Source organism: Cervus elaphus, chromosome 3 (genome assembly GCF_910594005.1).
Source record: "Cervus elaphus chromosome 3, mCerEla1.1, whole genome shotgun sequence".
NCBI classification, from domain to species: domain Eukaryota; kingdom Metazoa; phylum Chordata; class Mammalia; order Artiodactyla; family Cervidae; genus Cervus; species Cervus elaphus.
The window spans coordinates 16388362-16414125 of record NC_057817.1 but is presented as its reverse complement, the minus strand read 5'-3'; the positions used below and the strand labels follow the sequence as shown (position 1 = coordinate 16414125).

At 35.7% G+C, this 25764-nt stretch overlaps 1 pseudogene; it reads left to right on the top strand.

Moving 5' to 3' along the window:
- The first annotated feature begins 1528 nt into the window (after positions 1-1528).
- The window catches only part of LOC122685971, a 58789-nt pseudogene continuing 34553 nt past the window's right edge, over positions 1529-25764 (top strand).

Here is a 25764-nt window from a genome sequence, read left to right as displayed (position 1 = left end):
AAACAAAATCAATCACAAAAATTATAAAATATATATATATATGAAATTTGCTTTAAGAACAGGGTCATTTTTGGCAAGGTAATAGTAGGTTATAAAAATGAAAATTGAAAAAGAAAAAAAATGAAAATTGAAGGAGTAATAAAAAACTTAAAATGAAAAAAAATTTTTTTTAATTAAAAAATGATAATAGTAAATATATATCTAGGAATTTCTCTGGAGCTCTTGAGGGCAGTGTAGGGTCAGTTCAGTTTCAAATATTTCCTTGTTCCAGCTTATACTTCTTCTCAAAGTCTATAGGCCTCTTCCAATGCTTGCTGCTGCTGCTAAGTCACATCAGTCGTGTCCGACTCTGTGCGACCCCATAGATGGCGACCCACCAGGCTCCCGTCCCTGGGATTCTACAGGCAAGAACACTGGAGTGGGTTGCCATTTCCTTCTCCAATGCATGAAAGTGAAAAGTGAAAGTGAAGTCCCTCAGTCCTGTCCGACTCTTCGCAACACCATGCACTGTAGCCTACCAGGCTCCTCTATCCATGGGACGTCCCAGGCAAGAGTACTGGAGTGGGTGGCCATTACCTTCTCCAGTCCTTAGTCAATGCTAACTACAGGGTTTTAATCTGTTGCACCTGTCGCTTCCAGAGTGGTTCCCTCTTCTTTGTTTATTTTGGCTTCCTCTGTTTACAAGTCTCTTCAGTGTCTAATTTCCTCCCTGACACAGGGGGGCGAAGGTGGTCACTTATTTAAGCTCACTTGTTCAGTTGTGCTGTGGGGAGGGAGAAACACTGCAAACAAATATCACTGGCATGTGCGAGGAGTGTATGGACCTATTGTATGGACCACACTGGGTTTGCCCCAGCTCATGGTGCATGTGCTCTCCCGGTCTGCACTACTCAGGCTCCAGGTTGCTCTGCAGGGGAACTGCCCAAGGTGGGCTCTGGGTTTTGTGCACTTCCCAGGTCTAAGCTGCTCTGGTTCAGGTTCTCAGGTACCCACAAAGACTCAGACTCAGGTGGGCATGCATTTTGTGCCTTTCCCAGGTCAGAGCAGCTCAGGTGACCAGGTGCTTGGCGAGTGCTCAGTCCAGGTGGGCTGTGCATCTTAATCACCTCCCCGGTCCCAGCCACTCAGTTTCCTGGGTGCTCCACAAGAGCACCGCCTCAGGTGCGCTGTGTGTCTCCTCTGGGGAGCTGGTCTCTAGCTGCAATGCTCTTGGCAGATGTCAACCGTCCAGGATCCTGGGAAGACTTGGTTAGGAACTGGGAACCTGCTCACAGTTTGGTGGAGGATGCTGTCTCTGGGGCCGAGATTGCCCCTGGCCTTCTGGCTCTGGCTGTTACCGGCCTGCCTCTCTTCCTCTGGTGGGGGGATAGGCCAGTCCACAGCTGGCTACCTCTCCTTTGGTATTCACTCAACCCTTTGTTCTGTGAGCAGGCAAGACTACACCTTAGGTTAGAGCATTTCACTGGAAAGTTTTCTCTCTTGCTCTCTTTTTTTTTCTCTTTCTGGCTCAAAGTTTGGTTGCTATCTCATGTTAGCTCCCTTAGATTGTCCAGAGGGCATTCAGGCCCTGTCCTTACCCTACGCGTGCAACCTGCATCCCCGTGTTCAGCCCCCGCTTGCTGATGGCAGATGTAAGCATCTGGGCTCTGGGCTACTTCACTGGTAGGTGTGATTAGGCGCTTATTCTGTGGGTTTTCTTTTTTTTTTTTCTCTCCCAGTTATATTGCCCTCTGAGATTCCAAAACTCCGCACAGACTCACTGGTGAGAGGGTTTCCTGATATTTGGAAACTTCTCCTCCTTCACGAGTCCATCCCCGGGATGGGTCTCCATCCCTAACTCTTTTGTCTCTCTCTGTGTTTTATATTTTCTCCTACCTCCTTTTGAAGAGAATGGGCTGCCTTTCTGGGTGCCTGGTGTCCTCCGCCAGCATTCAGAAGTTGTTCTGTGGAAGTTGCTCAGTATTCAAATGATCTTTTGATGAATTTGTGGGGGAGAAAGTGGTCTCCTCATCCTATCCCTCTGCCATTTAGGACAGCTCCCCACCCCCGAATTATTCTTGATAGAAGGGAAAAGACTGAAATGAAATATATTTAGATTAGTTCTTAAGTTTTGTTTTTCCATTGGTTTTAACTGTATTTCTTATGCCCCCAGAGAAAGCATCTCTTTTTATTATATTCTATATGTTCCAAAAATATTTCTTCATTTCATATGTGTATATCTACCTATCTCTCATGATTGTTCTCTCTATATATTTTATGTGTAGGTATACACACAAACCTATACATGCTTATATATAAATATATCTTTATGTCTCTGTGTATATATTTGCCTGCATACATGTGTACTTATGTAGCTGAAAGAGAGAGAGAGATGTATCCTTAGCATTATTTTTAGCTTCCACACTTGCTCTTATTCTTGGCTTCACCTTTCCTGACACACTCTCTCCCTGGTTATGCTACCCTTTTAAACTTGTTTTTTGTGTTTTTTTTTTTTTGTTGTTGTTGTTTTTTTTTAGTTGAAGCATAATTGCTTTACAGTTGCATTAGTTTCTGCTTTACAAAGACATGACTCAACTATACATATACATATATAGGTCCCTCTTGGACCTCCTTCCTACCCCTGACAAGCTGGTTTTTGGTTACATGTCCTTACCACGTATTTTGTACATGATATCCTCTGAAAACTATAGCTCATTGGAGATTTTGTCTAACCCTTTAGATTCTTTAAATTCCTTAATCTTTTGTTTAAATTCTTTAACATTTGAAGATTAAAACAGGAGTTGCAAGGTGTTGCATTTCCAAACTACAAAGATATTCTAGTAACAAGGTCATACATCCCTAAAGTTCTAGTCCCTTATACCTTATTAATCTGCTTATCACGGTAACCCCAGTTTAAGTACAGAGTAGAAATCACTTGCAAAATCTTCTGAAATGCTTTACTGATTTATTTTTTACATTGAGATTGAAATGTTAGATTTGAGACCATGTTCTGGACAATTGGTTATGAACATCTATTCTGAAAAACATACATTTTGGAGGCCAAAGCAGTTTTTTTATTTGAACAATCACTTCAGCTTCCCATCTCACTCTGTCTAGATAATCTCTTTGGAGATTTACCCAAAAGTTAAATTCACTGTCTAAGAAAACATGTAAATTGTATATGCTTATAGAAAAATACAATCACATTAAGAATACAGAATGTTCTAATTTCATGTCCTATAGGAGGAACAAACAATACCCTTAATAGCTATCTCTTTAAAATATCTGAATCAAAGAAACAGTGTAAGATTCTCAATACTGTTTCTATTAAATGAAAAATTTCATGAGGCATATGCTTATTAAATTGAACATATAGGAAATTATCACCTTAACAGGTAAACAATGACAATGAATAAAAAAAACTTAGAAACTCAGTTTATACTTTCAAAATACAATAAGTTTGTTAATACAACTTAAACTACAATAGCTAACATAACCTACAATCATTCTGCCTAACTATGGATAAATACAATTTTAATGTATAAAAATCATTAAAGAAAAGGAGAGATAAAGTAATAGAGGCTGTTAGAACTCTTAATGGAAAGCTAATTATAGCAAAGACATTTAAAATATTTAATTTATAATATACTCAAAGGTATGAAAGAGAATGTTAATAATTTTTCTCTCTTACCTACCTCCTGCCTCACGTCATGGTGTGTCACCAAGGAAATACAGTACCTGAATGTCACAAGAGATAAGTGGCTTGCCCATTGTCAGTCTCCAAGGTTTCAAACTCTGTTACAAACCATATATTTAAAAACCATTTTATTACAATTTAATCTGAGTCAACTTTCTTATCAAATACTAATCTATCATTTTCTTCATGGTATTTCCCCAATTACTTGAAAACTATGAAAATATTACATGCCTCTTTCCTACTTATGAAATATACTACATTTGATTAACTGCTTGACATTTCCTGAATTCCCATTTTAAAATAACATATGTAGTTCCCTCCAATTTTGCAATATATTTATATTCTGCCACATACTATTATTTCACATTTTTTTACTTTATCAATGAGTGACAGTATTTTTCTAGAAAATTAAAATAATGATCTCAACTCTTCTAACAACTTTGTCTCTTTTAAAGCAATCTGGTTTTTACTACAAACTGCTTCTCTGATCTTACAACTGTGTGTTATTGGTCATTACAGGACTACATAAGAGAGTGTCAATAGTTGGCAGAAATTATTCACCCATATTAGAAATTAAACTCTTTAACATACTACAGCTCACATTTTAACAATGAATAATACTATTGGAAGGTATTGAGGGTTTGCACCTTTCTCGTTTTTTATAATGCTTTGAATATATTCTTGAATTATAATTCCTTACCTATAAATAATATGCCTAGAAATGTGTTTGTGCGGGTTCATCGTTTGGTCATGTTCCACTCTTTTCAACCCCATGGACTGTAGCCTGCCAGGCTTCTCTATCTGTGGGATTCTCCAGGCAAGAATACTGGAGTGAGTTGCCATTTCCTTCTCCAGGGGGTCTTCCCAACCCAGGGATCGAACCCAAGTCTTCTGCACTGCAAGCAGATTCTTTACCATTTGAGCTACCAGAGAAGCGGTGTTTTACAGTGGTATACAGCAAATATGGGACAAACGTATAGTAAGGAAATTTTAAAATATGAAGCAATGAAGATGGGCATTTAGTGGGACTTTTATGCTAGAAGTGGGAAGGGAAACCCTACTAACTTCAAAGTGCTTCTCTAATTTTAAAATAAAAGTAAATAAGGTTAAACACAAAGAGGGAAATGAGAAAAACTGGGATGAAAATTAAAGGAATGATGTAACTTGTAGAACATAATTTGGCATCTTAATAAGTTAAAATTTTTACTGCCTTGAAATTTAGTAATTTTATATCTATAAATTCTAGATTATTTTATAATTTTAAAAATCTCAAAAAAACCCAAATATCCCACAGGAGATCAGAGAAAAAATTCTAGTATGTCAAACAATGGACAGTTACAGGGAAATGAAACTGAATGAGCTATAGTCATATAAAATAATAAGGGTGAATCTTAAATAGAAAAAATTGCAGAAAAATACACATACATTTTATATTATTTTTAAAGCTAAGTACTCTTGTTTAAAGATATATGCACATGTAATAAAACTATTTTTAAGAAGAAATGGAAAACAACACAGGATGGTAGTTACATCTTGGGAGAATGCAGAAGGATGTGACTGCCAAAAAAGATTGATTCAAAATTATTTATAATGTTCTAGTTCTTAAAGATTGCGTTGGGTTTGTAAGTGTTCATTTGTTCGTTATGCTTTATAGCCTGCATATATTTTGCATGTATTCTTCTATGTTTTCAAATACAATACAGTAAAATTTATGATATATAAAAGGTTGGTAATACATCAGAACATATGGATGGGTGATATTAGGTATGTAATGATTAATGAAAAAAGTCCCTGACATTGTATCTTAATGATCAAATACTAGAAAGAACTGGTTTTTATATTTTGCAAAGGGAAAAATCCTCATGAATTTTAAACCATAAGAAACTAATTCACTAATTTATAAATTCCCAAAAGTTATTGTTGTCTCTATGTATGTTATGTGTAGGCTAACATGACTATTTATCTTAAGGCTACACTCAATGTTCACTATACATAAATTTTATTCTTTCAGCCTTCAAGATATGTTCATATGTTATGTATAACTGACAATGTTACAAATGAAGTCTTCTAATATCTTGAATGGGAAACCTGCAATTTTTATTTTTAATCAGACCATTTACTCCTACCACCTTATTGATTCCCCCAGCACAGGAATAAGAATATAGAAGCCTGTTTCTGCTGCAAAACTCCAAAACAAAAATTTCCATGGAAATTGGATTAAGAGGTAAAATAACAAGCCACACTTATATAATTATACCATTATAATAATACATACAAATAAATATACCATTAATAAAGGATAAATTTAAGAAGAATAATTTCCTAAAACTGAATTTCTTTGATTCACAAATCAACCTGCCTAAGTCAGTTATTTTCAAAAGGGCAAACCAATCTCTCCTATTAGAATGAGCAATGGCTTTCCCCTAAATGAAAACATCTATAACCTTAGCTTTTTATAGAATTACAATGAAGAAGCTTTCCTATTTTTTTTATTGAAAGATAATTGCTTAACAGAATTTTGTTGTTTTCTGTTAAACCTCAACATGAATCAGATATAGGTATATTTATATACCCTCCCTTTTGCACTTCCCTCCCATCTCCCTTCCCATACCATCCCTCCAGGATGATACAGAGCCCCTTTCTGAGTTTCCTGAGTCATGATGCAAATTCCTGTTGGCTATCTATTTAACATATGGTGATGTAAGTTTCCATGTTACTCTTTCCATACCTCTCACCCTCTCCTTCCCTCTCTTCATGTTCATCAGTCTATTCTCTAAGCCTGTTTCTCCATTGTTGTCCTGTAAATAAATTCTTCAGTACCATTTTTCTAGATTCTGTGTATGTATGTTAGAATACAATATTTACCTTTCTCTTTCTGACTCACTTCACTCTGTATAATAGTTTCTAGGTTCATCCACCTCATCAAAACTGACTCAAATGTATTCCTTTTTATGGCTGAGTAATGTTCCGTTGTGTATATGTACCACAACTTCTTTATCCATTCATCTGTTAATGGACATCTAGGTTGTTTCCATGTTCTAGCTATTGTAAAATGTGCTGCAATGAACAATGGGATATACGTGTCTCTTTCAACCCTGGTGTCCTCAGGATATATGCCGAGGAGTGGGATTGCTGGGTCATATGCTGGATATATTCCTAGATTTTAAGGAATCTCCATACTGTCTTCCATAGTGGCTGTATCAATTTACATTCCCGCCAACAGTGAAAGACCATTCCCTTTTCTCAACACACTCTCCAGCATTTATTGTTTGTAGACTTTTTGATAATGGCCATTCTGACTGGTGTGAGGTGAAATCTCATTGCAGATTTGATATGCATTTCTCTAATAATGATCAATGTTGAGCATCTTTTCATGTGTTTGTTAGCCATCTGTATGTCTTCTTTGGAGAAATGTCTGTTTAGATCTTTTCCCCTCGTTTTCATTGGGTTGTTTATTTTTCTAGAATTGAGTTCTATGAGCTGCTTGTATGTTTTGGAAGTTAATCCTTTGTCTGTTGTTTCATTTGCTATTATTTTCTCCCATTCTGAGGGTTGTCTTTTCACCTTGCTTATAGTTTTCTTTGCTATAGTGCTATATATATAGCACTCTCTCTCTCTCTCTCTATATATATATATATAGTGCTAAAGTGCTATAGTTTGCACTTTGCTAAAAGTGCAAAAACTTTTAAGTTTAATCAGGTCCCACTTTTTTACTTATGTTTTTATTTCCATTACTCTAGGAGGTGGGTCATAGAGGATCTTGCTTTGATTTATGTCATCAAGTGTTCTGCTTATGTTTTCCTCTAAGAGTTTTATAGTTTCTATTCTTACATTTAGGTCTTTCATCCATTTTGAGGTTACCTTTGTGTATGGTGTTAGGAAGTTTTCTAATTTCATTCTTTTACATGTAGCTATCCAGTTTTCCCAGAACGATTTATTGAAGAGGCTGTCCTTGCCCCATTGTATATTCTTGCCTCCTTTGTTAAAAATAAGGTAGCCATAGGTGCATGGGTTTATTTCTGGGCTTCTATCTAGTCCATTGGTCTATATTTCTGTTTTTGTGCCAGTACCATGCTGTCTTGATGACTGTAGTTTTGTACTATAATCTGAAGTAAGGAAGGTTGATTCCTCCAGCTCCATTCTTCTTTCTCAATACTGCTTTGGCTATTTGGGGTCTTTTGTGTTTCCCTATGAATTATGAAAATTTTTCTTCTAGTCTTATGAAAAATGCTATTGGTAATTTGATAGGGATCACATTGAATCTGTAGATTGCATTTGGTAGTATACTCACTTTCACAATATTGATTCTTCCTACCAAGGTACATGGAATATCTCTCCATCTCTTTATGTCATCTTCGATTTCTTTCATCAATGTCTTATAATTTTCTGTGTATAGGTCTTTTGTAACCCTAGGTAAGTTTATTCCTAGATATTTGATTTATTTTGTTGCAATGGTGAATGGGATTGATCCCTTAATTTCTCTTTCTGAATTTTCATTGTTAGTATATAGAAATGCAAGTGATTTCTGTGTATAGATTTTGTATCCTGCAACCTTGCTAAATTCACTGATTAGCTCTAGTAATTTTCTGATACTATCTTTAGGACTTTCTATGTACAGTATCATATCACCTGCAAACTGAGAGATTTACGTCTTCTTTTTTGACCTGGATTCCTTTTATTTCTTTTTCTTCTCTGATTGCTGTATCTAGGACTTCCAGAACTATGTTGAATGATAGTGGTGAAAGTGGAAACCCTTGTCTTGTTCCTGATCTTAGGGGGAATGCTTTCAGTATTTCAACATTGAGAATAATGCTTGCTGTGGGCTTATCAATGTATGGCTTTTACTATGCTGAGGTAGATTCCTTCTATGACCATTTTTGAAGAGTTTTAATCATAAATGGGTGCTTAATTTTGTCAAAGGCTTTTTCTGCATCTATTGAGATCATCATGTGGTTTTTAATCTCTCAATTTGTTAATATGGTGTATCACATTGATTGATTGGCATATGTTGAAGAATCCTTGCATCCATGGAATAAACTGAACTTGATTATGGTGTGTGAGCTTTTTGATGTGTTCCTGAATTCTGTCTTCTTAAATTTTGTTGAGGATTTTTGCATCTACATTCATCTGTGTTATTGGCCTGTAATTTTCTTTTTGTGTGTTGTCTTTGTCTGGTTTTGGTATCAGGGTGATGGTGGCCTTGTAAAGTGAGTTTGGAAGTGTTCCTTCCTCTGCAATTTTTTGAAAGAGTTTTAGAAGGATAGGCATTAGCTCTTCTCTAAATGTTTGATAGAATTCTCCTGTGAAGCCATCTGATCCTGGGCTTTTGTTTTTTGGGAGCTTTTTTATCACAGCTTCGATTTCAGTGCTTGTAATTGGGTTGTTCATAATTTCTATTTCCTGGTTCAGTCTTGGAAGACTGAACTTTTCTAAGAACCTGTCCATTCCTTCCAGGTTGTCTAATTTATTGCCATATAGTTGTTCACAATAGTTTCTTATAATCCTTTGTATTTCTTCATTATCTGTTGTAACCTCTCCTTTTTCACTTCTAATTTTGTTGATTTGATTCTTGTCTCTCTTTTTCTTGATGAGTCTGGCTAAAGGTTTGCCAATTTTGTTTATCTTCTCAAAGAACCAGCTTTTAGTTTTATTAATCTTTATTATTGTTTCTTTCATTTGTTTTTCATTTATTTCTTCCTGGACCTCTATGATTTCTTTCCTTCTACTAATTTTGGGGTGTTTTTGTTCTTTTTTTTTTCAGTTGTTTTAGGTATAAATTTCGGTTGTCTATTTGATGTTTTTCTTGTTTTTGGAGGTAGGATTGTATTGCTCTAAACTTCTCTCTTAGGACAACTTTTGTTGCATCTCATAGGTTTTAAGTTGTCGTGTTTTCATTGTCATTTGTTTCTAGAATTTTTTCATTACCCTTTTGATTTCTTCAGTAACCTGTTAGTTATTTAGAAACCTTTTGTTTAATCTCCATGCGTTTGTGTTTCTTACTGTTTTCTTCTTGTAATTGATATCTAGTCTCACAGTGTTGTGGTCAGAGAAGATTCTTGATACAATTTCAATCTTCTTAAATTTACTGAAGTTTGATTTGTGACTCAAGATGTGGTCTATCCTGGAGAAAGTTCCCTGTGCAGTTGAGAAGAAGGGGTATTCTTCTGAATTTGGATGGAATGTCCTGAAGATATCAATGAGATCCATCTCATCTAATGTGTCATTTAAGACCTGTGTTTCTTTATTAATTTTCTGTTTTGATGTGATGTCCATTGGTATGAGTGGGGTGTTAAAGTCTCCTACTATTATTGTCTTTCTGTCGATTTCTTCTTTTATGTCTGTTAGTGTTTGTCTTATGTATTGAGGTGTTCCTATGTTGGGGCCATAGATATTTACAATTGTTATGTCTTCCTCTTGGATTGATTCTTTTTTTTTTTTTTTCTCTTCTCTTTTTTTTTTTTTTTTTTCTTCTCCCCCGTCCCTGGGATTCTCAAGGCAAGAATACTGGAGTGGGTTGCCATTTCCTTCTCCAATGTGTGAAAGTGAAAAGTGAAAGTGAAGTCGCTCAGTCATGTCCGACTCATAGCGACCCCATGGACTGCAGCCTACCAGGCCCCTCCGTCCATGGGATTTTCCAGGCAAGAGTACTGGAGTGGGGTGCCATTGCCTTCTCCGTGGATTGATTCTTATAAACACAATCTTAACTTTTATTATCAACATTTATTAAGCCCTAAATAATATGTAACTGAGCACAAAAATTTTGCTTATTACATGTGCTATTTTTATCCAACATAATTTGATAACAATTATGACCTCATTAGTGTCCTTAAAAATCTCTCAGAAAAAACAATTATTTTGGAAGAATACTCAGAAAATTTGTCACTTACAGTCAAGAAGGCTTCTAAGAGTTAAGTGTGTATTGAAGTGTATATGTATTCAGTTGCTCACTCATGTCTGACTCTTTGTGACCCCAAGGACTGTAGCCTGGCAGGCTTCTCTGTTCATGGGGATTCTCCAGGCAAAATTAACAGAGACGGTTGCCACCCCTTCTCCAGGGGATCTTCCCAACCCAGGGATCAAACCCAAGTCTCCTGCATTGCAGGCAGGTTCTTTACCATCTGAGTCACTCTGTAATTTAATGGTTGGAGCTTTTTTCCATTAAACTCATGAACCAAAGTGCCTATTTCTACCCTGTAACTTTCTGCTGATTAATTATAGCCATTCTCATACACAGAGTCATTAAAAAAAATTCTTAAGATATTCTCTAGCATATTCTTAACAGTACAAGAACTGCAAACTTCCAGATGTTCAGGCTGGTTATAGAAAAGGCAGAGGAACCAGAGATCAAATTTCCAACATCTGTTGGATCATAGAAAAAGCAAGAGAATTCATGAAAAAAAAAATCTACTTCTGCTTTATTGACTGCATGGATCACAGCAAACTGTGGAAAATTCTCAAAGAGATGGGACTACCAGACCACCTGACCTACCTCCTGAGAAATCTGTATGCAGGTCAAGAAGCAACAATTAGAAACGGACATGGAACAACAGACTGGTTCGAAATCAGGAAAGGAGTATGTCAAGGCTGTATATTGTCACCCTGCTTATTTAACTTATATGCAGAGTACATCATGAGAAACACTGGGCTGGAGGAATCACAAGCTGGAATCAAGATTGCTGGGAGAAATAACAATAACCTCAGATATGCAGATGATACCACCCTTATGGCAGAAAGCAAAGAAGAATTAAAGAGCCTATTGATGAAAGTGAAAGAGGAGAGTGAAAAAGTTGGCTTAAAACTCAACATTCAGAAAACTAAGATCACAGCATCTGGTCCCATCACTTCATGGCAAATAGATGGGGAAACAATGGAAACAGTGACAGACTTTATTTTCTTGGACTCCAAAATCACTGCAGATGGTGACTACAACCATGAAATTAAAAGACGCTTGCTCCATGGAAGAAAAGCTATGACCAACCTAGACAGAACAGCATATTAAAAAACAGAGACATTACTTTGCCAATAAAGGTCCATCTAGTCAAAGCTATGGTTTTTCCAGTAGTCATGTATGGATGTGACAGTTGGACCATAAAGAAAAATGAGTGCTGAAGGGCTGATGCTTTTGAACTGTTGTGTTGAAGAAGACTCTTGAGAGTCCCTTGGACTGCAAAGAGATCCAACCAGTCCATCCTAAAGGAAATCAGTTCTGAATATTCATTGGAAGGACTGATGCTGAAGCTGAAACTCCAATACTTTGGCCACCTGATGTGAAAAATTGACTCATTGGAAAAGACCCTGATGCTGAGAAAGATTGAAGGTGGAAGGAGAAGGGGATGACAGAGGTCGAGATGGTTGGATTGCATCACCGACTTGATGGACATGGGTTTGAGTAAGCTCCAGGAGTTGGTGATGGACCCGGAGACCTGGTGTGCTGTGGTCCATGGTGTCACAAAGAGTTGGACATGACTGAATGACTGAACTGAACTGATTCTCTAACATATTAAATTGTTATCAAATGAGTGATATTAATAACTGATTTGCTATTAACTTGTACTATTGATAAGATAATCCTTTCAATATTGTGGTAAGGAGAGTTTCCTGGGCAACCAAAGAATGTTAAAATCACCACAGGAAATACTGCATACAGGAGCTGGAAGGATTCAGGTTGAAAAGCTTTGCCTCATGATTTTTCCTAAAGCAAGTTTTTATCTTTCCTCCTGGTGATATAAAATTACCATGGCTCAGCTATTTAGTTGACAATACTCCTCAAAGTTTTGAGCAGGCAAATCAAAATTTGATTCTTGAATGATGTCAAAAGACAATGTAAGTGTCAAATCTGGTGTTTTCACTTACTTGACCAAGTAGATCAAACTCATTCTTAATGAAATAAAAATTCCAGATTAGACTCAAAACTGTATTTCATTTGCCATTTTATAAAATGGATACATGTTTTTCTGCTATGGGATGCTACAACAGGCTGTCCAAATTAATTTGTGCAATGATGAATTTGAGTCATGTGCTTTCCATAAAATTGATTAAAAAAAATAAGTGCCCTTTTAATTAAAGCAACCTAGAATGATCATCTTTGAAAAATAAAAAGATCCTTTGTAATGTTTTCTTTCCTGATAAATCCTTCAACTGGACAAATCAATTTAATGTATGTAACACAACACAATATCAATCAACACATCACCAAATAAGCAAGTACTTAATAAGCTCTAATATGTTGCACTACCAAAATAGCTATCATAAATATCATTTATAGTGTCACTCTAACATTAAGTAATTTTACAAGAAGAAAGTGACATTTATTCAATACTTTTGATTTTATTATTTCAAATATATTTATATTACTATTAATATAAATTATATTGCTATGATTAAATATATTATAAATACATTAATTTTCACCATTTTCTGATTTTATCAGTAAACTTAATAACTGCTGCAATGAAATTTATACATCACTCTCACAATATATAAAAGATTTTACAAGGCACACTTTTTGTTTAACTTAAATAACAATTCCCATGCCACTCCTTTACTCTGTTTTAGTCTCATAATCTATGTGATTAATTTTGCTTTTTTAGCCACTCATGTTTCAGGAGTGATAAAGATTGCACAGGTAAAGAAGCTATTTTAACTAGCTGTACAAAATATGTCAGCATTTTGGTAAGTTATGTAACTAGCTCTACAAAATATGTCAGCATTCTCAATTAGTCAATTTATTGATCTTACCATATAAAATATAATATAAAACAAATCATTTTTATTTAAATTAATTACAGTTTCTCTATTTGATTTCAAAGCAAAATAGTATCTGGACTATGAAGGCAGTAGGAACTTGGAATAGTCTTAAAATAGTAAATTCAATTTGTCAAATCAGTAATTTTCTTCATAGTATTCAAGACAAGCACTTTATTAAAATGAATACATACAAGAAAGTCAGTTATGCCTACATAGACTTAAAAATAACAAGGAATACTTGGTCGTGTTAAAACTGAAGCATAATGACAAAGCATTCATGGGTTCTAAAGTAGTCGAGAGGAATTAAGTAATGTGTCTACATTCATATCACTTTAACAGCTTTCACTGACTTAACCCAACAGTTGAGGTTATATTTCTAAGAAATACAATAAAAATACCTATTTTTTTCAATTTTGTGAAAAATTCAAGTTTGATTTTTGTTAGAATTTGTTAATTATGTTAATATACTGTATAATTCAAAATTTATCATTTTGATTCATCCCTTGATAAAATTGCCTATCAATCTGTTAGAGAAAAATAAATATATTAAAAAAAAAATCTTCTGTTGGTCATTATGCAAGCCACATCCCTATAGGAATTACTGAATTTTACCCCAAATTAATAAGTTCTGAGTGACAGTGGAAAGACACTCAGTTTCATCTGTTAACACTTAAATTTAACACATTAATATATCCTTACAAGCTGAGACATTAAATCCTGATGTTAATAATTCATATTTAATGGAGGGTAAAAGAGGAAGCCAGAGAGTGACTAACTTATCTGGGTTCCAAAGAAAAGACACCTGGGCTGATAAGAAAAGAAAACAAAGCTAACAAGTGTACTTTAATTTATAGATTATTTCTGTAGCCTCGGCCTAAAACAGTGCTTACAGATAAATAACACACTCTGAGCAACTGAGAGACATGGTGCAGTGACTTCACATACATTTCATTATCTTATCTAATAAGTGAAACAATCGTGTAAGATGAGAGCTACTACTGAACCTAACAGCATAGGAGGAAATTGAAGTTTAGTAACTTGTTGACAGTTGTGTAACTATATATGATGGAAAAGAGATTGTATCTTTCTTTTGTGTGACTCAAAAGTCCATGCTCTTAACCACTATTGTATATCACCTCTTTCATATGAAATGTTTTTCTCACTTTTAAAAAAAAAAATTTGAACATCTAAGATGTTTCTACAAATTATTTACTATACTCAGCCACAGCCTGGAAGTCCAAGGTTCTGGATTTTTTTAAACTTTATTTTTGTTTTATCCTAATTCCAGTTATTTGAGAAAGAAACAAAACTTCTGACTTGGTACATTAAAAGACTTCCAAAGTTGTAAAGTTCAATTACTGCATTCTGTGATAATCTTTCATAACTCTAACCCCAAATCTGCTTAACTGGTAGTTTGGCTATATATGTGGAATATCTTTGATTAACTGACTTTTTTTTTTAATTTTAGCAAATATTTTGGAAAGATTAGAAAATGCCAACAAACTTTAAAAGTTGCAGTTATCTGCTTAGGGCTTACATGTAATAGTTGCCTAATATGTATGGGGTATTCATCCTAATAGGTACTTCTCTTATTCATTGAAATAATGCATATTACAAGTCATTATGGAAAAGAATCACCTGAATATTTCATTGAAAATGCCTAACAGATTATTGGATTCTTATGGTAGACATGATATGGGTCTAGGAACTGGTATTATTTTCAATGAATTTCAGTTAACACTGATGCAAGTGGTACAGGAACTCCTTTCAGAAATACTGCATTAAATGCTTACAGCTGTAGCCAGTAGGAATGACTGTTATTCCTACTTTACAGATGTAGTGTCTCAGTTGAGAATTATGCAATTTGCTGAAGCTCGCACAGTCCAGGTGGATCAAAATTCTGACTTTGTTAGTGAAATCACAAACCCAATTCTTCTGAACATTTATTATTCACTTACATTTACGAAATTAGTAACTTTTAAAACTGACTGCTTGTTGACATCACCACAGAAGTTATTTTGCTCCCTTCTGAGCTCCACTCTCAGAGAGTCTATCATAGGTGATCTGTGGTTTCCAGGAATCAGTATTAAAAAAAAAAAAATCCTAAGTAATTCTAATGTGCAGCCAGAATGGGGAATGATTCAAAAATCACTGTACCTCAGTAAGGGCTTCCCCAGTGGCTCAGCAGTAAAGGATTTGCCTGCAATGCAGGAGACCCAGGTTGGATCCCCGAGTCTGGAAGATCCCCTGGAGGAGGGCATGGCAACCCACCCCAGTATTCTTGTCTGGAGGATCCCATGGACAGAGAAGCCGGTGGAGCTACAGTCCATACAGTCGCAAAGAATGGGAAGCAACTGAAGCAACTGAGGAGGCACATACACACCTCAGTAAAATTCCAGTTTCTCATTTATCTACATTAGAAAGGCCATAGATTAGGAAATAAGATAGAAGGCATACATTTTCCTTTATTTTTCCTTTGTTCCCTGTCTTTGCAGTTATTCCAACACTGTTATAGTTGGATTAAAAAATACAAGTTCCAGCCAACTTCCTGTTGTCTGGTCAGGTTTACAGAGGTCTACATGCTTCACTTTTTATTTAATCTGGGATCCTATTAATAGATTTTTTAAAACTGCATAATTTTATATCAATCTTGACATATACAGCTTTTAAATTAAAAACTAGGAATCTTCATTTTAATACAAAAATATAATGATGTCATCTTTGTAGTTTTTTAAAATATAAGATGTGGTTTTATTTAATGTAACCTGGCATACCTTCCTCTTTCCATAAGTAAAGTAAACTTATTCAAGAAGGGAGAAAAACTACCACTTACTTGAACTTTGTTTCATCTTTTCAAGAGTGGACTTTTTTTCATAAATTCTCCAAATGTCAACATTTATGTCTTTCTTCATATTGTCATAGCCCATATTGTCCAAATTTGTAACTTGTTTGCTTATCTTTTTCTAGGAACTGGGTACTCTGAAGATGTAGTTTTTAAACTTTCAAATTTCAGGTAATAGAGAAACACTGACTTGCTCTGAATGCTTAAAGAGTTTGAGATAAGCCTTGATATATATTCCAACAGAAAAATTAAAGAGTTTACTCAAACATCTATAAAGTATCAGAAAGCTTGATGATGGCTTATTGAACCAAAAAAAATCAAAGGCAATGAATAGAATAAATTATGCACATGTACATACATAGCTTTATACACACATTCACACATAGTTACAAGGAGTCCAATACATCAATTTCAACTCACAAACTCTCAGTGGTATCTGCTGAGGAGAACAAATATAATTAAATTCACTGATAAAAAAAAAATCTAGTCACTTAATCTTTTTGAGGCTAATCATACATTAATATGTTGAAGTTTTGTTTTATTCAAAAATGTAATTTTTCCTCCACAGGGTTTCTAGTTAAAATGAAATATTTTTATGAATGAGGAGATCTCATACATAATAATCTGAGGTCAATTTTTATGTTGGAATCACAGGATTTTCAGATTTGATCTACTTAAAATTAGAGTTTTTGGAGCACTCATTCATATTACTTTTTTGCCCTTTGCAAATATTACTGGCAATGTCAGATACTAAGCTTGAACTTAGGGACTTCATATACTTAAAACATAATGTAGAGAGATTTCTCATAGTTATTTGATAGTCTCACAAAGATCAGTTTTATCTTTAAACTTTCCATTGATTAGTGAAAAGTGAAAGTGAGAGTCACTCAGTCGTGTCCAACTCTTTGCAGCCCCATGGACTATACAGTCCATGGAATTCTCCAGGCCAGAATACTGGAGTGGGTAGCCTTCCCTTCTCCAGGGGATCTTCCCAACCCAGGGATTGAACTCAAGTCTCAAGCATTGCAGACAGATTTTTTACCAGCTAATTGAACCCAAGTCTCCTGCATTGCGGGCAGAGTCTTTACCAGTAAGCCACAAGGGAAACTCAAGATTACTGGAGTGGGTAGCCTATCCCCTCTTCAGTGGATGTTCCTGACCCAGGAATCAAACCAGGGTCTCCTGCATTGCAGGCTGATTCTTCACCAACTGCACTATCAGGGAAGCCCTGAATAACATTTTCCTTTAAGAGGAAATGAAACTTGTTTTTTGTGAAACATCATTAAATCAGATGATTTATAATTGAATACCCTTGATTGATTATGAATCTGAAATGCTAAAGGTTTAACAAATTTATTCAAAGTTTTACTCCTTGTTACTACCAAAGACAACAACATAAATCAATGTTGTTTCTTCAGAATCTAATGGTCTGTCTGTGATTTATCAAGTTTGAAAATTCAAAAATATATATAGATGCATTCACAGTTCAGTTCAGTCGCTCAGTCATGTCTGACTCTTTGCAACCCCATGGGCCACAGCGCACCAGGCCTCCCTGTCCATCACCAACTCCCAGAGTTTACTCAAACTCATGTCCATTGAGTCAGTGATGCCATCCAATCATCTCATCCTCTGCTGTCCCCTTCTCCTTGTGCCTTCAATCCCTCCCAGCATCAGGGTCTTTTCAAATGAGTCAGTTATTTGCATCAGATGGTCAAAGTATTGGAGTTTCAGCTTCAGCATCAGTCCTTCCAATGAAGATTCAGGACTGATTTCCTTTAGGATGGACTAGTTGGATCTCCTTGCAGTCCAAGGGACTCTCAAGAGTCTTCAACACCACAGTTCAAAAGCATCAGTTCTTCTGTGCTCAGCTTTCTTTATAATGCATTCACAGATTATATTAAAAAAGATTACCTTTGGTAAGCACTTAGGGTGCACAGTAGGATGAAAGAGTTGGGTTTAAGAGTTTCTCTATCAAATAATAAAATGGTTATTTTGATTAAATATGCTAATACTCTTTTTTAAAAAGCTTTATTTAGGCAGGTGGCATCTTTATTTATTTATTCTTGGCTCTCCTGGGTCTTTGCTGCTGTGTGTGAGTTTTCTTCAGTTGCCACAGATAGAGACCACTCTTTGTTGTGATGCACAGGCTTCTCATTGCGGTGGTTTCTCTTGTTTCAGAGCACCGGCTCTAGGAACACAGGCTTCAGTAGTTGTGGCATGTAGGCTCTTGCAGCTCATGAGCTTTAGAGCACAGGCTCAGTAGTTGTAGCACATAGGTCTTGTTGTTCTGTGGCATGTGGAATCCTCCGGGGCCAGGGATTGAACCCCTGTCCCTTGCATTGGCAGGCAAACGCCTATTCAATGTACCACCAGGGAAGTCCAAATACCTTATATATACTAGAAATTTCAAACTAGGTAGATGATGGTACTGGATTAGGTAGGTAGATAGATATAGTTTTGTTAGTTTTAGAAAAAGTAACTTTTAGCTTCTTCCATACACTTAGTAAGAATAAAAGAAACTGAAAGATGTTGTCAAATAAGATAGGAATAAATATGAATGAACAGTTAAAGAAAGGCCTTTAAATTAATAATTAAGTGATAGGACATCATTTTTCTATCTTGGTATTATTATTATTATTTATATTTTTGATAGTGTAGAACTGAATGCCTCTTATTTTGGATATAATCACACATAATATAACCATAATGCAAAATTTCTGGATAACAGGAAAAAAAAAGCACTGATAAAATTACTCAGTGTGGCTAAATATCATTTATTTATTAGCTATGTAGTGAGAACTCACTGCATTCCAGGTGTATCCCTTTCTTCGTATAACCTTGGAAATCAGTTTTGTACACCTTCAGAGATATTGTATGAAATTTTGTCTATCTTTAAATGTCAAAAAAGTTCAGATAATTGAAAAGGTGATTAATTTAATAGTTTTACATCTGTAGAGTTGGCATGAGCCATGTCACACACTTGGACAAAACATGCCAATTTTAAGTAAATTTAAGTTAATACATAGCTGAAAGTTCTAATCATTCAGAATATAGGACAAGTTCTGCTTCCAATTTTCACATATGAAAGTCATATTTGTTCATAATTATATCTTCTCCTGCTCTCACTTTGGTTCTCATCCACTTGTTGAGAATGTCCTTTTTCCAAGTTCACAATTTTCATTAGCAGTTAGGAAGTAATAAGAAATGTTAAAAGCAATGGATTTCATAAAGAATCTTCCGTCAACATTCAACAAACCTCTTTCATTTAAAGAAAATATGTCTACAGAGGTTAATGCAGATTTCATGAGCTTTCAGCCAGGTTCCAGGAAGGATTCATGATTGACCTCCACATTTGACAGAAAATAAAAGGCTCCAAGCTCCACATAATAATCTTAGGGAGATCAGTGATAGTACATTTGCATTTCACAAGGGCATTCTGGAGTCTCACTAGCATATTTAAAAGTCAGTATAATAATAGGAATTTCAGGCATCAGCCCACAGATGGGGTATCTATTTTGGGACGGAGGACTTTTATCAAATCACATTTACCTAGGTGGCAACTAATTCTACTTTTCCATATGGCTGACTCCGCAGGGGGAAAAAAATATTGCTGCTGATAATAGTTTCTCCTTTACCATTGAAGTGTCAGAAGAAACAGTAGATGAGACCTTAAAACTAAGCTACAATATTGGGAGAAAATAATTGCAGTTTTCAGAGGAGCTGCCGTTTTCTCTGGCCTATGTATGAGATAAGGGTGTGTTATCTTCCATAAATAGTTAACGTTCTCTTTATCAGTAAATATAATTACCCTCATGTAGTCAATTTCCATTACTTGGATTCCCCTTTATGGTTAAAAGCATAGTTTAATCAAGATAACTTTCTCATCTAATGGATATTGCTTAAGGTTCGGAAATAGAATGCTATTAGTTTGTGTGTGCATGTGTGATCAGTCGCTTCAATCATTTTCAACTCTCTGCGACGCTATGGACTGTACTATACCAGGCTCCTCTGTGCATGGGATTTTTCTGACAAGGATACTGGAGTGGGTTGCCGTGCCCTCCTCCAGAGGATATTCCTAACTCAGGGATCGAACCCGTATCTCTTATGTCTCCTGCTTTGACGGATGGATTCCTTACCACTAGTGCCACCTGAGGAAGTGTTAATCACTCAGGCGTGTCTGACTCTTTGTGACCACATGGACTGCAGTCCACCAGGCTCCTCTGTCCATGGGATTCTCCAGGCAACAATACTGGCCTGGGTTCCTTCTCTAAGTGCCACCTGAGAAGTCCCAACTATTAGTTCCTCCAGGTATAAAAAAAAAAAATCACTAAATTCTCTCCATGAGTAGCATTCTGTGATTCAATGGCCAGTGTTATCATAAAATTCGTGTTTAACCACAAAGCAAATAAGGCTTATTGACTTGGAAACGTATTCTTTCCTAAATGACTCTTTCAAAGTCTTTAGATGATATTTATAATTATAATTTTAAAAGTTGTTAATGGGACCACAAGTATATTCTATGCTTATGTTTTCCACATGTCTAATTGAGATAGACAAAAAGAGTGGGAAGAAAACTGGTCATATGTCATTACTATTCTGTTCTGATGATAGAGAGTGATTTTTGACAATGGGTAATTAATTCTTACTGCTTAAGCTTCATCATCACAGAATAACTTTAAAATCTTAATGAATTCTTGGAACTTCAAATTGTATTTAAAACTGCCAAATCTGAGCTGTCCCACTATTTTAGGGTCAATGAAGAGTGTATGTAATTTTGCTTGTATTTAGTATGAAGTGAGTATGAACTCTCACATAAGAAAGGTCAGATTCAAAAGATGAATTCAGGAAAATAGAAGACTGTTTTGCTGTTTTCATCAATTGCGCATATTGTGTCTAGTATGGAAATGTCTTTAGGGTAGTTTGTATAGAGACAAACACATGAAATATTCCTGAGGTAGTAAGACATAGAAAAAAGAAAATATAGAAGGAATCATTTTATGGAAGATGACTGTAAATTAGAAATTAAACTATACATATGTATACATATGTATAATATATATAAATATGTATTATATATTATATTTATATATTATATTATATATTATTTATTATTATTTATATATTATTGATTATTATTATATATCATATGTCATATTATATATATTATATAATATTATATGTATTGTATATTATATTATATATTATACATATATATGTAATATACATATGTATAATATGTAAACTATACATATTATATATAATATATAAATATATGTAATTCTTCTGATTACAATCTAAATCATGTAATTTCATTATTTACTAGTACCATCCTCAGATACATCCCTTTTGTTTCTGAACTTTTCTCACTCTCTGAAATGGAAATAACAAAAAGGAGATGTCTAAATGTTCATGTTAGGCACTTTTTCTGAGCTCGTAAAAGTTTATTTTTATCATTTAATTGGCTTTTCTCTGAAATAAGACAGTAAAAATCTCAGTGTTTTGAGGTTGCTAAACAATGCCTTTACAGTTGACAGCCTCAAGAATTATTATAAAATGAAGGAGTTAGATGCTATGGGTCACACTTTGTAAATCTGACTGCGCCAGGACTAGAATACTAATGACAGTCAACAGCCATTTCCTTACATGATCCCAATTTGTATTTCTTGACCTTGTGGCCATATGTTACAGAAAGAATATTTTTTTCTAATTTATAGTCAAAAAGTCATTGGAGTGACTAAGTGACAAAGTGACTAATACCTGTTCTTTAAACAGATATTAAAAAATGTGTACAGCTCTGTAAATTTGTGTGAATAAAATGATTCCTTTTACGTGAGGTATAGTCTCCTAAAATAAAGTGTCATATCATATAAATAAATACTTACAGGTCCAGTAAAAATCAAACTATTGATAGGAGAAAATTGTCTCAACTTATGATTTTCACATCAAATTATTACTTTTTGGAAATTCAGATTAATAATAGTATATGGTATGGGCCCATTCATGTCATAGGCAAAGAAACACTGACTATTAAAAGTCAGCCATTCAGGACTTCCCTGGTTGTCTAGTGGTTAAGACTTGAGCTTCTTCCAATGTGGGGAGCACAAGTTTGATCCCTGGTCAGGAAACTAAGATCTCATATGCAGCACAGCCAGAAAAAAAAGTCAGCCATTCAATTCATTCAAGGCTTCAGAGAATTTTCCCTATTCAGTTTGCAAAGTATCCACAAATATAGAACAGTACAGCTCATTCTACCTATGAATTATGAAGTGAAAGTAAAAGTCGCTCAGTCATGTCCAACTCTTTGAGACCCCATGGACCCACCCCCCATGCGACCCCCAGTCCATAGAAGTCTAAAGGCCAGAATACTAGAGTGGGTAGCCTTTCCCTTCTTCAGGGAATCTCCCCAACCCAGTGATCAAACCCAGGTCTCCTGCATTGCAGGCAGATTCTTCACCAGCTGAGCCACGAATTATGGAAGGGAGAGAAAATAAGAGTGAAGGACTGATTTGCTGAGTTTGCCTTTTGCTTATCCTTTTCCTAGATTTCCCATCTATTTCTGTCACTCTATTCAAATCACAAATTTGTGTGGTAAGTTAGTTATCCTTATTCTAGCCAATGAAGACACAATATTTAGTAATAGAGCTGGGATTCAGACATGAAGATTCAGCACCCTCCCTCTGTCAATTTCTCCCCAAAGCTGGGATGTCCCCGTTTATTGGTGGGGAAGCAATGGAATCAGTGACAGACTTTATTTTTGGGTACTCCAAAATCACTGCAGATGGTGACTGCAGCCATGAAATTAAAAGACGCTTGCTCCTTGGAAGAAAAGTTATGACCAACCTAGACAGCATATTAAAAAGCAGAGACATTACTTTCCCAACAAAGGTCTGTCTAGTCAAGGCTATGGTTTTTCCATTGGTCATGTATGGATGTGAGAGTTGGACTATAAAGAAGGCTGAGCACCAAAGAATTGATGCTTTTGAACTGTGGTTTTGGAGAAGACTCTTGAAAATCCCTTGGACTGCAAGGAGATCCAACCAGTCCATCCTAAAGGAAATCAGTCCTGAATCTTCATTGGAAGGACTGATGCTGAAGCTGAAATTCCAACACTTTGACCACCTGATGTGAAGAACTGACTCCTTGGAAAAGACCCTGATGCTGGGAAAGATTGAAGATGGGAGGAAAAGGGGACAACAAAGAATGAAATGGTTGGATGTCATCACTGACTCAATTGATATGAGTCTGAGTAAACTCTGGGAGCTGGTGATGGACAGGGACGCCTGGCGTGCTGCAGTCCATGGGGTCGCAAAGAGTCAGACACGACTGAGCGACTGAATGAACTGAACTGAGATGTGCTGGATGTTGGATCTAATTTTGTTATTCAATGAGAAAGTCCCTTCTTTTCTGGTCCTATCTTTGTCTGTGTAGTATGGAGAGAGAACAAAGATGTTTGCTGAAAATAGATTCCAGTTGTAGCATGTTTATGTTCTACATGGTAGTCCTTTGTAAGTCTGCCTAGAACTAGCTAGTGAGGTACTATGGCCAGCAAAGGCAGTAAAATAACTGAAATAAGCTATATCTCATGAAAATCAGAACCCAATCAATGCAGTCAATGCAGCAATTTCCTTTGAAACTGAATTGCAGGTTTAAAAAGCAGTCTTGTCCAAAAAAGAAAAAAAAAAGCAGTCTTGTCCTAATATTATCACAGTGAAACTGCAAGATAAGGAAAGAATATTATTTTTATAATTTTATAAAGGAGTAAAATATTGGTCATGAACTAAAGTGATTTAGTGTTGATTTTTTTTCCTTTGATAAGATGACTAGATGTCCTCTTATTTTTTTAAATTGAAGTATACTTGATTTAGAGGTATATATTAATACTTGAATAAGCACATAATTTATAGTAAATTTAATTAATCAACACCAGCATTTTACTTAAAAGTAATTTCATTGTTTCAGTTAACTTTAAAGAATGCTAACTTAGAAACTAAATATTGATCTCAAATTCAGCAAGTAAAAATAGAAAAATCTAGAAGCTATGAGAAATGGTTAAGGTGAGTGATGAATAGCAGAAGTTGCTCCATGAAACTGCAGCGGGACTTAAGAGTATTTGCTCATGTTGGTGTAAGGCTTAAAAACAGTTTCCTCTAGAAAAATCCATTTAGAACAAAGCTGGATATGGATTTTCCTCCTTAAATTCAATTAAATATTCAAGGTTTAAAATTATAGGAGCTTCAGAGAAGAAATTGCAAACATTAATAGGAAGGAAGGAAAGAGAGAAAAAAGAAAAGAGAGAAAAAGGAAAGAAAAAAGAAAAGCAAGGAGGGAAAGGGAGTGAGGAAGGAAGGAAGAGGGTAAAGAGAGAGAAAAAAAATCTGTAACTTGAAGCCTGGAAAACAAAGATTTAATACACTTGCCAAACTTCACATATCATACATCTTTTATTAGCATACCTCAAAAAATTGAAGGAAATTCATGGAAGTATAAATCATCTAGTCCTCATGAGACTTTCCAGTTTTTCTGACTTTTATATTGATATTGCAATTTACCTAAGATGTCTCACTGCCTGGAAATGAACATATGATTATAATTAAACAAAATTATGAAAAAGATTCTCTTTATTCTATCATATTATGAAGTAAAACTTGAGGAATAAAGTTTATATACTGTCTGCTTATAGTGAATTAAATAGTAGAGATTTAATTGGGCTTTCCTGCTGGTTCAATGGTAAAGACTCTCCCTGCCAATGCAGGAGATGTGGGTTCAATTGCTGGGTCAAGAAGATCCCTTGCAAAAGGAAATAGCAATGCACTCCAGTATTCTTTCCTCTTATTTTTGCCTTTTTAAACAGTTCACAGGGTTTTCACAGCTAGTATACCGGAGTAGTTTGCCATTTCCTCCTTCAGTGAGTCACATTTTGTCCATCTATCTTGGGTGGCCCTACATGGCACTGGCTCATAGCTTCATTGAGTTACAAAACACTCCAGTCCCGCTCTGTACTATGTGCTAAGTTGTCTCCATCGTGTCTGACTCTGTGACCCCATGGACCGTAGTCCACCAGGCTCCTCTGTCCATGGGATTCTCTAGGCAAGAATACTGGAGTGGGTTGCCATGCCCTTCTGCAGGAGATCTTCCCAACCCAGGGATTGGACTTGAATCTCTTATGTCTCCTGCATTGGCAGGAGGGTTCTTTGCTATTAACACCATCTAGGAAGCCTGGTACGTTGCAGTACATGGGGATGCGAAGAGTCAGACAGGACTAGGTGACTGAGCAACAACTAGTATTCTTGCCTGGGAAATCCGATGGACAGAGGAGCCTGGCAGGATGAACTGAGGAGCCAGTTCTGTGCTATGCATGCCTGCTCAGTAGTGTCTGATCCTTTGTGACCCCAGGGACTGAAGCCCACCAGGCTCCTCTGTCCGTGGGATTTTTCTGGCAAGAACACTGGAGTGGGTTGCCATTTCCTTCTCCAGGGGATCTTCCCAACCCGGGATCAAG